A 17,222-nucleotide genomic window follows, 5' to 3' on the forward strand; every position below is an offset into this window, starting at 1 on the left:
GAATATCATTAGTTAAAATCATACAGTATATAGTTTTTACAGACAGACTTTTTTTAATTAACAATACACATTTAAAACTAGAGCTTTTTTAAAAATGATTGAATAATACCTCATTATATCTTGTACCATAGTTTACTTATTCATTAATCTATTGAAGGACATCTTTGTTGTTACTTTGAACATTAGTGTTTTAGGTTTATGTGTGAGTATACTTTTTTTTATTTATTTTAATTGAAGGTTAATTACTTTACAATATTGTATTGGTTTTGCCATACATCAACATGAATCTCCCACAGGTATACACGTGTTCCCCATCCTGAACCCCCCTCCCACCTCCCTTCCCGTACCATTCCTCTGGAGTATAATTTTAAATTTCTTCCAGTAAAGAACTAAGAGTGTGATTGCTTAATTGAATAGTAGGTCTTTGTTTAGCTTTGTAATAGTCAGACTGCCTTTCAAAGTGTAACACTTTGCATTCCCACCAGCAATGAATGAAAGTTCCGGTTGCTCCACATCCTCCACAGATTTGGTGTTATAATTGTTCTGGAATTTGGCCATCCTAATAAGTGTGATATAGTATCTCATGTTTAAATGTGAAATTCTCTAATGACAAATGATGTAGAGTATCTTTTCCTATGCTTATTTTCCATCTGTACATCTTTGCTGAAGTACCTGCACAGATCTCTTGTCAATTTTGTAATTGCTTTCTTATTCCCTACTGTAGAGTTTAGAGAGTTCCTTTTATATCTTGGAGATAAGTCCTTTATCATATATGTGTTTTCCAAATACTTTCTTACTGTTTGGTTTGTCTTCTAATTCTCTAAAGAGTATTTTTTGTAAAGCAAAAGTTTTAAAATTTAATGAATTCCAATTTATCTTTTCATCATTCATGGATTGTGCTTTTCTGATGTTATTTTCTATAAATTGTATAATTTTGTATTTTACATGTATGTCCATGATCCATTTTGAGTTAATTTATGTGAAAGGTGTAAGGTCTATAAATAGATGTTCTTTTTGCATGTGGGTATCTAGCTGCTTTGGTACCATTTGATAGAAAGACTATCCTTTCTCCAATGGCCTGTCTATACTTGCTTGATTATATTTATGTGGATCTATTTCTAGACTGTCTGTTCTGTTCCATTGATCTGTCTATTCTTTTTGCCAAAACCACATTGTCCTTCTTATAGTAGCTTCATAATAAGACTTGATGTCTGGTAATCTCAGCCATCTAACTTTGTTTTTCTTTTTCAGTATTGCAAGGGATATTCTGAATCTTCTGTCTCTTAGTCAGGTTTTATGATAGATACTCCATGTATTGGAGCTTCCATGGTGGCTCAATGGTAAAGAATCCACTTGACAATGGCAGGAGCTGCAGGAGACGCAGATTCAATTCCTGGGTCGGGAAGAACCCTTGAGGAGAAAATGGCAGCCCACTGCAGTATTCTTGCCTGGAGAATCCCATGGACAGAGGAGCCCGGCAGGCTCCAATCCACAGGGTCAGAAAAAGTAAACACGACTGAGTGACTGAGCACACAAGCATGCACTCCATGTGTTTCCACAATTGCATTGTGGATTTAATAAACTATAGTGGAAAATCCCATGGACGGAGGGGCCTGGTGGGCTGCAGTCCATGGGATCACTAAGGGTCAGACACGACTGAGTGACTTCACTTTCACTGTTGACTTTCATGCATTGGAGAAGGAAATGGCAACCCACTCCAGTGTTCTTGCCTGGAGAATCCCAGGGACGGGGGAGCCTGGTGGGCTGCCATCTATAGGGTTGCACAGAGTCGGACACGACTGAAGCGACTTAGCAGCAGCAGCAGCAGTGGATTTTCTAAATTTGAATATCTGCATGTTAACAATGAATATTCTCATAAGATTATAATATTAGGAATTTCCAGAATTGATGCACTTTTACTCTAAATCAAAGGCAAAAAATGCAAGAAGAAAGAACATTATTCCCATCATAGGAAAAATTGTTCTTGGCCATTTTTCTGGAGAATAGTTTATTTCACTGTATGTATATTTTCATTGATACTTTATCAAGTAATGAAAATTGTAATCATACATACATGTACAACTTCCCTGATGGCTCAGACAGTAAAGCGTCTGCCTACAATGCAGGAGGCCTGAGTTCGATCCCTGGGTTGGGAAGATCCCTTGGAGAAGGAAATGGCAACCCACTCCAGTACCCCTGCCTGGAAAATCCCATGGACAGAGAAGCCTGGTCAGCTACAGTCCATGGGGTCGCAAAGAGTCGGACACAACTGAGCGACTTCACTTTCATACATGTTTGTGACATTTAGCCACCAGATCATAAAATTCAAGAGGCAAAGATTAGATCTAATTTTGTCCATCACTCTACCTTCAAGGCATAGTATAATTACTGGCATGTAATAAGTACTCAACAATGTTTGTTGAATGAATAAATCATCATGTGAATATTGTCTCATTAAGTTGAGATTCTAATCAATGATATCAAAATAAGGTAGTCACCTTTTTTTTTTTCCCCCAGTGTAATCATTTTATCAACAAACAGAAACTATGGGTTCAGACAAGAGTACAAATCACAATATTTTTCCCATGGGTTAAATTGTTACATTTTTATAATAAAAATAAAGAGTCGTCATAGTTAACTTATCAAAACATAAAGTGTGCCTATTGAGTTTTGATTGTGCAAAGCAAATACAAGAAAGTAAAGTTGTGCCTGTGAAAGTTTTGTCCTAGAAATAGACTCACACAAGTATAGTGGAAAGGACTTCATGATAAGAACTATGGTTTTAATCTGTACTGAATGTCACCTGAGTAAATGCTTGAAGACACTAAACCCAGAGTTAAGTGGGTCAAAGAGAAACAAATAAGAAGACAAAGACAAACCCACATGTCCTGGATATTTTTGGTCAATGTTCATGAGAAAATCTTGTATAGTAGGTACAAAGAATTAGAGTTTTAGGAAGTTAAGATGGAAGCAGAATATTAAGCATTAAGGCATACTATTATTGTACCTAGGAACATATATAAGCAAGTAATATGTGTCTAGAAAATAACACTTTTTTAGTGCAAATAGTATTGATTCAAGAAGTTCCTTGTTAAATAGTCATGTAATATCAAGCTTTCCATTATCTGTCCCATTCTGAAATCATTATGGATTTCAACAAGACTTATGAAATACAAGACACTATATATAAATTAAATAGAGAAGTTTCTGAAAAATTTGGAGGGCATTCAATAGATACATACAACATATTTTCTCAGTGTTGGTCTCCAAAATCAGATTTATGCCTCCCAAAAATCAGATCTTTAATTTTTGTTACCCCATCACCCTAATTAAACATTCAGATTATTCCTCTTCTATACTCTTCTAAATCTAGATGGTTACAATCATTGGAAAATGAAATTTACTTATCATTACTACACTGATGGCTGTATAAATTTCTAACCTAGTGCTATTGGCTCCCTAAAATATTCAAAAGTGTATTTATTATCCTTTTCCCCTATAAAGTTTATATAGTCTTATTTTTCTCCACTTTTCTCAATTTTAGTGATACCAATGAACTGTGAAGTGGGCTCTGAGTCAGCAGGCTAAAGGCAGATAGAAAAGTCTTAGCAATATGAAAATAAATTGTTTTCTGAGTCTCCAGAGAATATGAGTTTTCCCAAAAGAATGTTTTATATTTGTTATACAAGCTTCTTAAAGTGCTGAAACTAAGTGGTTAAAACCACTTATGTTAACATTTGAACTAATACATAATAATTGAAAAATCACATATATTTATTATTTATTTGGGTTACATGAAATAAATTACTTGTAATAGAGAAAAGGATTAAAAGGAGGAAATGTGTTCTTACCATGGCAAAGTTTGTTTTACATTTTTGACAAATTAGGATAGTTGGTAAATTAGAAATAATGAATAAATAAATCTGTTCAGATTATAGATAAATAATAGTTGTTCTATTACAAAATACTATAGCTGAAATGTAGGGGAAAGAACTCTGGAGTTAAATTCAGAGATGCAGACTCGGTCTACTCTGACAGCGTGTTCTGTATGATACTGGATAAACTAAGAAACCTCTCTTAATACTAGTTGTATCATTCATGAACACTTTCTTAGCATGATATCTAATGATCCTTCTAACTGTGATTTCTGGGTAATATTTAAATTTTTTCCTATTTAAAGCCAACCATAATAAAAAAAGTAGAAATAAGACCTATATAGTTGCTGTTCCCTCACAAAGTTACTGTACCATGATAGTAATGTTAGTAAAAATGAACTGTATAATTCAATACATTAATAAATTAAACTGGAGTGGGAGTCTCTGTACTGTATTTCACTGACTATGGTGAAATTAAATGGTTTCCTGAAAACAAATCAATTGGACTGAGATATGATCATTTTTTTAAAATTGAGGAAAACACTCTCATCTTGTGTGTACAAGGTTCAAGTGACTTGTAAAATTAAAATATCCATAGGAAAAGAAAAGTAAAAAGGGGTGACAGACATTAATTCATATTCAGTTTTGAGCAGACTATATATTTCTATTTATCTTGTCTTTTTTGAATTTTGAGTTGAATATTTACCAAGATGTTTTCTTTGAACCATTTATAGAAATTACAGAGTACTCACAAACCATTCAATCCAGTATTTAATTCAGCTCTATGTGCTTCATTTTTCCTTGATTGCACACTGTGTTTTCATTAGAGCAGTTGGCTATGCCCTCTTCTGTGTTCTCTGATTCCACCCTGGAGAGTTTCCAGACATTCAGGCCTGCCCTTCCTAAAGCTGGCCACATAATTGCAGTTGTCCTCTGATGTATTCTGGCAAGTGCTGTCCTTTATTCTGGGAGCTCAGGCCATGCCTGTTTATCCTCTTTCAGGGATTTCTTGTCATAAATAGAAAGGACTATAGAGTTCCTCTCTCAACTTTGAAAGAAAAACTTGAAAAAGAAAAATCTGAATATTTTGGGATCTATATATTTAGCAACAAACTCATACACTTTCTTTGCAGTTTTATCTTTGCTCTGGTAAACTGTGAGGAAATCATAGTCAAACAAAAAATTAAAGTTTCATTTGAGAAATAAGAACTTAGTGTGTTCATTTTTTATTATGTACAGCTTCATTTTTTCATTGGGCTTGGGAAATTGAGGCCAGTACATTTTTTGGTTCATAGATTTTCCAAAAAAAACTTAGAAACATCAGAGAGATAAGAGTAAGACAGTGCCAACAGGATGAGGATATTAACTCTTTAGCTTTATAATTTAAAAATCAATAATATTACTATTATTTAGGTTTCTCCTGCACATTTCAAATAATTTAAGTAATATGAACTGAGATGGTTGTGGTACATTTTCATCTGGATAGAAAGATGTTGACTAGCACTATTTGAAATATTATCTTGTTTTAGGATTATCTGGAGTTGTAATGTTTTCATTTTTGAACATTTTATGCCACAAGGTTTGCATAGTTTAATCTACTTAGAAAACAGCAAAAGTTATATCTTTAGTGAAATAATTGGTATTCACAGAGTAATATTGACTATGTGAGGCTTATCATGGTTCATGCAATGTACTCAGTGCTTATCCACATAACTGTATAAGATAGTTTTTTGGGGGGGATTTTTATTTTATTTATTTTATTTTTAAAATTTATTTATTTTAATTAGAGGCTAATTACTTTACAATATTGTATTGATTTTGCCATACATCAACATGCATCCGCCATGGGTGTACACATGTTCCCAATCCTGAACCCCCCTCCCACCTCCCTCCCCATCCCATCCCTCTGGGTCATCCCAGTGCACCAGCCCCAAGCTTCCTGTATCCTGCATCAAACCTGGACTGGCGATTCATTTCTTATATGATATTATACATGTTTTAATGCCATTCTCCCAAATCATCCCCCCTCCCTCTCCCACAGAGTCCAAAAGACTGTTCTATACATCTGTGTCTCTTTTGCTGTCTTGCATACAGGGTTGTCATTACCATCTTTCTAAATTCCATATATATGCGTTAGTATACTGTATTGGTGTTTTTCTTTCTGGCTTACTTCACTCTGTATTATAGGCTCCAGTTTCATCCATCTCATTAGAACTGATTCAAATGTATTATTTTTAATGCTGAGTAATACTCCATTGTGTATATGTACCACAGCTTTCTTATCCATTCATCTGCTGGTGGATATCTAGGTTGTTTCCATGTCCTGGCTATTATAAACAGTGCTGCGATGAACATTGGGGTACACGTGTCTCTTTCAATTCTGGTTTCCTCGGTGTGTATGCCCAGCAGTGGGATTGCTGGGTCGTATGGCAGTTCTATTTCCAGTTTTTTAAGGAATCTCCACACTGTTCTCCATAGTGGTTGTACTAGTTTGCATTCCCACCAACAGTGTAAGAGGGTTCCCTTTTCTCCACACCCTTTCGAGCATTTATTGCTTGTAGATTTTTGGATCTTTTTTTAAAAGAATATAGCACAATACTTAGTGTAATATGACAGGTGCTGAATAAAATTTAATGAGTAAACAAATGGCAATATAAAATTATGCTTGACAGTATAAAACAATAGTTAAAATATACACTTTTATATTAATAAGTAGAGTGAATATTAGTATTTGGTTAGATTGTATGTGGGGCCAGAATATTTCTTTGATTATGTTAGTAAAGAAAGATCTAGTCAAGTTTAGTCATACTCAAACTCTGAAGTGTCTGTCTCCTGGTAGAATGTACTGACCACAGATTAACTAAGAAATATCAGATATTAGAAAGATATAAAATTTGGGAAATTTTTTGTATCTCCTGTCTATGCAATCACAAAAATAGTGAAGAATGGTAATTCTTTAGAGTAATATCAACTAATAAGGAATAAAAGAATCACAAAAACTATTTTACTATCATATTAAAAAATATTTTCTGGTAAGAATATTCAATGGACAATAAAACAGGATACTTACATAGTTTTGACTTATCTACCAAATAATCACAAACTAAAGAAGGAAAGTGGTAATGTTTCCAACAATATATGATAAACTGGTGTCTTATATCTCCTAATAGGATACACTTAGAGGGCTGTATTAATTCTACAATATTCCTTCCAAAAATAAAATTTTGCTTTAATCATAAAGAAATATCAAATAAAAATAGACATCTGAACTAACTTTCTCAAAATTACATTATAAAATAATGATTCAGTAACCATTCCGGATGAAGAAAGACTAAAGAAATCTGAACAATAATTAATATTTACTTCTCAATTGGATTCAAGATAAGGTATAAATTTGTATAATGCTATAAAAGACAGATTTGAGATAACAGAAGACACATTGAAGTGTATATTAAATAATATCTTTGTAAAAATAATGTTTTAAGTTGGATACTTTTTAGCACAGTTATATAAGAAACTATGTATGATAGCACTCTTATGACTATCACAGTGAAGAAATTGAAGAGGAATTAAAGAGGTTCTTGATGAGTGTGAAAGAGGAGAGTGAAAAAGTTGGCTTGAAATTTAACATTCAAAAAACAAAGATCATGGCATCTGGTCCCATCACATTATGGCAAATAAAAGGAGAAAAAGTAGAGCCACTAACAGATTTTATTTTCTTGGGCTCCAAAATCACTGTGGACGGTGACTGCAGCCATGAAATTAAAAGGCACTTGCTCCTTGAAAGGAAAGCAGTGACAAGCCTAGACAGCATATTGAAAAGCAGAGACATTACTTTACAGACAAAGGTCCATGTAGTCAAAACTATGTTTGTTTGTTTTTTTCAGTAGTCATGTATGGGTATGAGACTTGGATCATAAAGAAGGTCAAGTGCTGAAGAACTGATGCTTTTGAACTGTGGTGCTGGAGAAATCTCTTGAGAATCCCTCTGCCAGGACATCCAACCAGTCAATCCTTAAGGAAATCAACCCTGAATATTCATCGGAAGGACTAATGTTAAAGCTGAAGCTCCAGAAACTTGCCCACCTAATATGAAGAGCTGACATTTTGGAAAAGACCCTGATGCTGAGAAAGATCAAATGCAAAAGAAGGGAGTGGCAGAGGATGAGACAGTTAGATAGCAACACCAATTCAATGGATGTGGATATGCGCAAACTCCAGAAGGTAGTGGAGGACAGCTGAGCCTCCTGTGCTTCAGTGGATGAGGTCATAAAGAGTAGGATTAAGCAACTAAGCATGGCACAGCGCAGCAACCTTGTATAACTACTTAAAATTAAGAAGTATTTTTCTTATAAGTGAAAAGTCCAAAACTATATGACTCGAGAGATGAAAGTTAAAGATATAAAGATACAAACTTTTAATTTATCATATGCTTCTCATTTACAATGAGATTAAATGGAAAAAAGTAGTTTAAATCAAGAATGTTCTTCCAGGTATCCATGACATCTTGAAACTTTCAGTCTCCTAGTAAGTGTATTAGTAGCTTTGTTTTCTGGCTTGTCTTCAGAATAATGAGTTTCTGTTATGACATTATATAATTTATATTTTAGTGCATTCTACATATAGAAGGCACTGAAAAATTATAGAAATGAATAATTACTATAAATTGTACATTATACCAATACTTTATAATAGGAAAAAATGTTATTTGCCATAGAATAGTTATTGATTTTCTCTTAATTTTAGAATTATTTATCTTGACTTTTCTTTGTCTGTAAATATTAGTAAATATGCAGGATAATTTTAAACACACCCTAAACTTTGGTTCTAAATATCATATAGGTCATCTGCTAAGGGATGAATATTAATGTGTTTATTATTTAACTCCTAATGGATATAACACAATTTAAAATCTTACAATTCACAAATATGTTTCTGTTAATATTATTTTAAATCTATTCAAGTTAATACAACAAAGTATTAATTTATTAACTTATTAATAAGTCATTATTATGCCTGTTAACATTAAAAGCAGTTAAACTAGATAAGATACCAAAAATTAAAACTTTTGAGGCTTAAATACTTATGTAAAGATAATATATATATATATATATTTGCAAAGGTGAATATATATATATATCAAACTATATATGTATTTGATATATATGAATACATATTCATATATATCAAACTATGGATAAAATTGATTTCTTAATAATATAAGTTAGAAAATTATTATGTGTGATGAAATCATAATTCTTCACCACTGTGCACTGAAGAATTGATGCCTTTGAACTGTGGTGCTGGAGAAGAGTCTTGAGAGTTCTTTGAATAGCAAGGAGATCAAACCATTCAGTCCTAAAGGAAATCAACCCTGAATATTCATTGGAAGGAGTGATGCTGAAGCTGAAGCTCCAATATGTTGGCCACCTGATGCAAAGATCTGACTCACTGGGAAAGACTCTGATGTTAGGAAAGATGGAAGGCAAAAGAAGTAGAGGTCACAGAGGATGAGATGTTTGGATGGCATCACCAACTCAATAACATGAGTTTCAGCACACTTCAGGAGATGTAAAGGACAGGGAAGCATGGTGTACTGCAGTCCATGGGGTAGCAAAGAGTCAGATGCAACTTAGTGACTCAACAACAACAACATAAAATCATTCCTCTTCTGTCCAATATGTACAGAGAGAGACTTTTTTTGGAAAAGATAATCCATACACTCTGTTATTCACTCTCTACACTTCTATATTTAATCATCTGAGTGTCTGGAACCTTCTTTTTTTTCTTAACACTTTTACCCCACACTTCTCTCTCTCAGCTATTGAATTTTCCTCAAATGCCAATAAGAAAATATAACCAGTGGGAAGAGAAGTTCCACATCTGTTAATAAACCTGCTTCTCTGTCCATACATTCATACTTCTCTGCACTCATAGTGCAAGACTGACCTCCCACTGAAAGACAGAGCCTCCAAATGTACACTAATTCCCATTTCGTTTTGCTGGGCAACAATACTGTTCCACCACTTCTTTGTTTTCTGTATTATCATTTTAAATTCTTCTTACATTATCATTAATATTAGCTTAAAATTCCACTAACAAAGAAGCCTGGTGGGCTACAGTCCATGAGGTTGCAAAGAGTCGGACATGACTGAGAAATTGAGTGCACACATTCACACACAGACACATAAATGTTCTATCACTTACATTGAAAAATAATCTCTCTTTACCCTATGTCTTATTTCATCTAGCTGTCCCTTATTTGTATCAGTTCAGTTCAGTCACTCAGCCCTGTCCTACTCTTTGTGACCCCATGAATCTCAGCACGCCAGGCCTCCCTGTCCATCACCAACTCCCGGGCCACCCAAACCCATGTCCATTGAGTCAGTGATGCCATTCAACCATCTCATCCTCTGTCACCCCCCTTCTCCTCCTGCCCTCAATCTTTCCCAGTATCAGGGTATTTTAAAATGAGTCAGCTCTCACATCAGGTGGCCAAAGTATTGGGGTTTCAGCTTCAACATCAGTCCTTCCAATGAACACCCAAGACTGATCTCCTTTAGGATGGACTGGTAGGATCTCCTTGCAGTCCAAGGGACTCTCAAGAGTCTTCTCCAACACCACAGTTCAAAAGCATCAATTCTTCTGCACTCAGCTTTCTTCACAGTCCAACTCTCACATCCATACATAAACACTGGAAAAACCATAGCCTTGACTAGATGGACCTTTTTTGACAAAGTAATGTCTCTGCTTTTTAATATGCTGTCTAGGTTGGTCATAACTTTCCTTCCAAGGATCAAGCATCTTATTTGTATGTTCCTTTCTATATAGAAACTCTAACAAATTTTATCTGAAATCCTTGCCCTGTCTTCCCTCGTCTCCTTACATATCAAATTTTCAGTTCTCATTCTTCAGTTTTCAAACCAGTCTGCAGGGTTTAACTGAGTAAATCACAATCTCTATACCATTTTCAACTTTTGGCCTCTGAGAGTTCATCTCTTCTTGTTCTCTTTTATCACTTTGCATTGTCTCCCAAGGATTTTTTTTCTAGGATTCTTTTGAATCCCTAGATGCTGCCTCTTTTCCCTTGTGTTAATTAAAAAAAAAACTTGCTTTCACCACAAAAAATCACTCTCTAAATACTATGATCCTGTCTTATGGCTTTTCTTTTAATCATCAAATATTTAGCACCTGTTCTGTACCAGGCAATAAGATGTATGGCAATGTTGCCTCAAAAACTTTTTGGATCTTTCTGAGTATTTATTTGAAACTGACCTCTTCATGTAGAGGGCAGGGAAAAACCTAAGAAAAAGATAGACCACTGCAGATTGGCAGGGGGCAATTTTATAAAGCAAGAGAATTTACTCACAAGTTTTGTCTTGAGTGGCCACAAGACAAATAGATTTCCTCATCTGCTTACCAGAACCATAAATGTTTATTCAAAGGGCTTAACTGTGTTCACATACCATTCCAGATAGCTTCTTCACTACATTTCTATTTCAATGTTGCATGCTTAGAGCAGCTTTTGGGAGCAGGGAAGGCAAGGTGAAAGCACATTCCAAGGACTGGGAGAGGATGGGGAGCCTCCAGTTGCCCAGGTCCAGCTCAGGTCAACTGCTGATCACATATTTTTGATGGCCTCCTCCAACAGGTAGAGAAATATGAATGAACAAAATGAACATGTAGCCTGCCTCCTGGTGTGCACATTCTATTGGGTAGAGAGGCCTGTAATATATAACAAGTTATATAGTGTAATGCATGCTAAGTCACTTCATTTGTGTCTGACTCTTTTTGTGACTCTATGGACTGTAGCCTCCACCCATGGGATTTTCCTGGCAAGAATACTGGAGTGGGTTGCCTCACTCCCATGGGATTCCTGCCAGGTTCCTCCACCCATGGGATTTTCCTGGCAAGAATACTGGAGTGGGTTACCTCACCCTCCTCCAGGGGATCTTCCTGAATCAAACCCGCATCTCCTACATCTCCTGCATTGGTAGGCAATTTCTTTACCACTAGTGCAAGCTGGGAAGCCCATATAGTTAGTAGAAAGCAGTACATATTATGAAGAAAAATAAATCAGTGCTAAGAGGAGTTTTGTAGTTTAAAATAAAGATGACATGGAAGATCCTGAAGAGTGTGTGTTATTTGAGCAAAGGCCTGAAGAAAGTGGAATAGTGATCAACAAATTCAGGAAGTCTTATATTTTAAATGCAGCCTGTGCATGGGGAAAATATCTCAATTTACAGCTACAGCTCTTCACTATACACAAACAGCACATTCCTATACCCGATTACCTACTTATATCCCATGTGGAAAAATAGCCTAAGAGACATCTCATGTATGCCATGTTGAAAACAGAACAAATGTTCAAAATCCTTATTTTCTCTGACAAACATTTTCATTTACATTTCAGTAAATGACATTTCTAGTTTTTCCAGCCAACATGCATGTATCAACATTTTCTCACAACCCAGAGCCAGTCCAACAGCAAATACTGTTGATTTCATTGTTTAAAAGCATCTGGAGTCCAATCATTTTTATAACAGACAGTGCTGTGAAGACATCATATCTCCCAAGACATCATCATTTCTCATTCTGAATAGCTTCCAAACTGCTATTTCTTGTTCTAGTATTTCTCAAAAGCCAGTCCCTGCGGAAACCAAATCTGTCTTATCATCTCCCTAAAAAGTAAATGCAAAAATAATACCATACACTGCAGAGTCTTGTATTACTAGAGCCCCAATCTCATTTCTTTCCCCACTGTTCTCTTTGCTCATTCTGCTCCATCACTGATTCAGCTGTTTCTAGAAAACATCAAACATTTCTCCCCTCAGGTTTGCATCTTGTCTTCACTCTTCTTGGAATCCAATTACTCAGATGTTTGTAAGAGTACTTAAAAATTGTTCCAGGCTTCTGCTTAAATATCATCATTTTAAAGAGAACATTCCTAATCACTCTGTCTCTATTGGCCAAAAGTCTGTGTCCTTATCCTCCATTATTTCTTCTGAGCACATATTATCATTTGACACATTAAAAATGCATTTTAGAATTCTCCTCCCAGTTCCACTAGAATATAAGCTCCACAGAGTAGGATATAGTATGTTTTGTTTACTATTGTATCTTCAATGACAAGAATAATTATCAGCCATATAAGTATGAGAAAAATATTTATTAAATGTAATTGAATAAGTTAAACATGAAACAAAGCAGATAGTTTAAATAGGTTGAAGATCAGTGTAGCTGAAAATATTCTTAAGATTTAGTAGTTTTATAGCTCTCAAAACCAAAATGGACAAGAGACACAATAATGTGTGAGTATGTAAATATATTTCTATTTACCTCTACATTAAGAAAAAAATTTATACTAGAAGCTCTTCTCAAAAGAGTTTCTAGGCTTTTTTGTTTGTTTGTTTCTTTAGGTAGGTTACATTATTCCTGAGAATAGTATAAAATAAATAATATTTCTTGGATGCAAATCTAAATTGGTATCTTGAATTTTCCATAAAAGGGAAAAAAAGAATAGCTATAGACCATCCCATTTTTGAGAACAAACATGAACACTGATGAGATAATATGCTCACCAACAGTTTAAATTTTTTTACAAATGCTTATATGACACAGTGCTTTAGAAAAGCCTTTTAGTAATCATGAGACTGTTCTTTCCACTGTTATGCATTAATATATTTTATTTAATGTACTAACTCACAGCCTCTCATTTGCCCCCATTCCACATCATAATTATATATAGTGCATGTGTATGTGCTCAGTCTCTGTCGTGTCCAACTCTTTGCAACCCATTGGATTGTAGCCTGCCAGGCTCCTCTGTCCATACGGTTTTCCAGAGAATACTGGAATGAGTTTCCATTTTCTATTCCAGGGGATCTTCCTAACCCAGGGATTGAACTTGCAGCTCCTGCATCTCCTGCACTGAAGGTGGATTCTTTATCACTGAGCCATCAGGAAAGCCCATTCTATATACAGTACTTTTGTCAAATTTCCATACATTCATTTTTCTCAGAAAAATCAACTTCTGTCATTTAGTAATTAATATTCTCTACATTGATGCTTACTGGATTGGCAAAGCTAAAATGATTTATTAATCCAATTACTGTGATAAATAATAATTTTTAGTAGAATATTGACATGAACATTTAGACTCAATAGAAAATGGAAAATAAATACATTACTGGATGTAGTAAGCAGTGAATGGGGGCATGAAACATTTTGCTTGGTATTTAAAAAAAAAAAAAAGGCTGCTTACCTTTTGCAGAGTATCAGTATATTTTTAGGATAAAAACTAATATGTACTGATGGCTGCTTCAGTAGGTTCACAGATTCAGATCTGGGGTTTTTTCTTAAAAGTTGCTTTCCCCCTGTATAATCGGCTCCAGTTTCATCCACCTCATTAGAACTGATTCAAATGTATTTTTTTTTTTTTTAAACTTTACATAACTGTATTAGTTTTGCCAAATATCAAAATGAATCCGCCACAGGTATACATGTGTTCCCCATCCTGAACCCTCCTCCCTCCTCCCTCCCCATACCATCCCTCTGGGTCGTCCCAGTGCACCAGCCCCAAGCATCCAGTATCGTGCATCGAACCTGGACTGGCAACTCATTTCATACATGATATTTTACATGTTTCAATGCCATTCTCCCAAATCTTCCCACCCTCTCCCTCTCCCACAGAGTCCATAAGACTGTTCTATACATCAGTGTCTGTTTTGCTGTCTCGTACACAGGGTTATTGTTACCATCTTTCTAAATTCCATATATATGCGTTAGTATACTGTATTGGTGTTTTTCTTTCTGGCTTACTTCACTCTGTATAATAGGCTCCAGTTTCATCCACCTCATTAGAACTGATTCAAATGTATTCTTTTTAATGGCTGAATAATACTCCATTGTGTATATGTACCACAGCTTTCTTATCCATCCATCCCAGAAAGAAAAACACCAATACAGTATACTAATGCATATATATGGGATTTAGAAAGATGGTAAAGATAATTCTGTATGTGAGACAGCAAAAGAGACACAGATGTATAGAACAGTCATTTGGACTCTGCAGGAGAGGGGTGGGGAGATGATTTGGGAAAATGGCATTGAAACATGTATAATATCATATAAGGAATGAATCATCAATCCAGGTTCGATGCAGGATACAGGAAGCTTGGGGCTGGTGCACTGGGATGACTCAGAGGGATGGTATGGGGAGCAAGGTGGGAGGGATGTTCAGGATTGGGAACACGTGTACACCCATGGCATATTCATGTTGATGTACAGCAAAACCAATACAATATTGTAAAGTAAAAAAAAAAAAATTAAAAAAAAAAGTTTCTTTCCTTTATGGCTTAATGGTCTGTACTAGTATGACATTACATAAATTGTTAGTTTTACAACATTAAAACAACATATTTATCACATACACACACATGCTTCTTGGACTCACATATTCATTCTAGACTACTTTTCAACTTTAGAGACAGTCCAGCTAATTTTTAAGGTATGCTTTTTAGACTACTAGAGAAGTTAATATCCACTTATATTGTGTGTTATAAATTTGTAAATTCTGTGTCTGAAATATTTTCAAGAAAGATACTTCAAAATCATAGGATTTTACTCTTTTGGTTCCAATTTAATTAAGAAAAAACTAAGCTCATTTTAAAATATAGTTTAATTATCATATTTGATTGCATATTCATTTCACTTAATATATATTTTTGAAAAACAGAAATACAATGTTGTTTGATTTTCTAATAGTTTCATTCTTTTTTTTAATTTATTTATTTTAATTAGAAGCTAATTACTTTACAATATTCTTTAATTGAACATGTTAATGCCAACATGAAACAAATAAACTGATATTTTTAATAAGTTCTCTGGCCTCATCATTAGTCATAATCTTCAACTCTCTGTGGCAGATCATGTTGGATGTTGAAAACTCCATTGTGTGGAATAACTGTTTGCATACTGAGCTATTTTCATTGTATCATCTTAAGTGTAGCTAATGACTAAGTCCTATGCTATGAGATAATGTTTGCTTTTATTATAGAAGGACAGAGAATAAGTTCTTGGTTCAAAATTACATTAATACAATTTGAATATGTACTTCCAAAAAGCATGCAGCTTGATTTTGAAAAACAAAGACCAAATACATCACCACATTTTTTGTATTGTATCATACACTGTTAACTAGCAGTCTATCTATCCATACGTATACACAGTATGCACACACACACTACAAACACACATACATGTTCACATCCTATTGTTCAGTTTCTTTAGAGAAAACCTGACTAATAATATACTACATAATAGGCAAATTCTGAATCATATTTTGATTTCAACTTACATTCTCCCTCTGACCTAGTCTGCTCCAACTGGACACCTGAAGCAAGCACAACTGATTTTCTAATTTTCCCTTATCTTAAGCTTCTTTTTCTCACAAAATCTCCAACTTGCTAAACATGCTTTATGAGCCTTCCAGTAGTTGGAGTAGTGGCCAGGCCAGGTCTAGTTGACCAATACTGTCATGATCTATCACATGAATGAAGGATAATTGGATAATTTTACCATATAAAAGTAAATATAAAAGCCTTAACCTTAAATTGCATCAATGAGATTTTTTTTTAAAAAAAGCTCTATATGCAAAATTTGTTGTGGGAAATAATTATTTTGCTTAAATCAAGGCTTAAGATAATAAAACATAAGAATGGTAGCAAAGTGAAGCAAAATCTCCCTTTCTTTCTCAGCTATTACCAAGAAAATAATTATTTGTATAATCGATTACAAATTTAGAGGGGGGAAAAAAGTCTACCTTCTTCAGCAAAAAATCTCATGCTCAATCTAAATTCCATGCAGAGGAGTCTAAAATACAGTCTATTATTGGTCATGAGAACCAAGTAAACCACATTACATTTTTACTCTACTCTCTTAGTTGTCTTTCTCCAAATTTTTCATCATTCCAGACTTCAAAATTTCTTCCATATGCAGGTTATCAATATATGGACAAGCTATCATTTATTAGTAAAACTAGAAACAATCAAAAGAGATATTTCACATATTCTTCTAATCATGAATAAATTTTGTTTCCATGTAAATTGCTTCAGCTATTGTTAAGATGGTTAAACTCTTATACTGCTTTCTAAGGCCAACCTCCTTTTATACTAGAGCTCATCTCTTGTTGCATAACAAAGACACTGCTCCAAGTAGTATATCCTTTCTCATCTATCGTTTTGTTTCTCTACTGTATTATTCTGATAGAGCAAACAGATGCTATAGATATAATAGCAAAACATTCAATAACATCTCATATTTACATATATATGTAAATATATATTTACA

Source organism: Bubalus kerabau, chromosome 7 (genome assembly GCF_029407905.1).
Source record: "Bubalus kerabau isolate K-KA32 ecotype Philippines breed swamp buffalo chromosome 7, PCC_UOA_SB_1v2, whole genome shotgun sequence".
Classification (NCBI taxonomy): domain Eukaryota; kingdom Metazoa; phylum Chordata; class Mammalia; order Artiodactyla; family Bovidae; genus Bubalus; species Bubalus kerabau.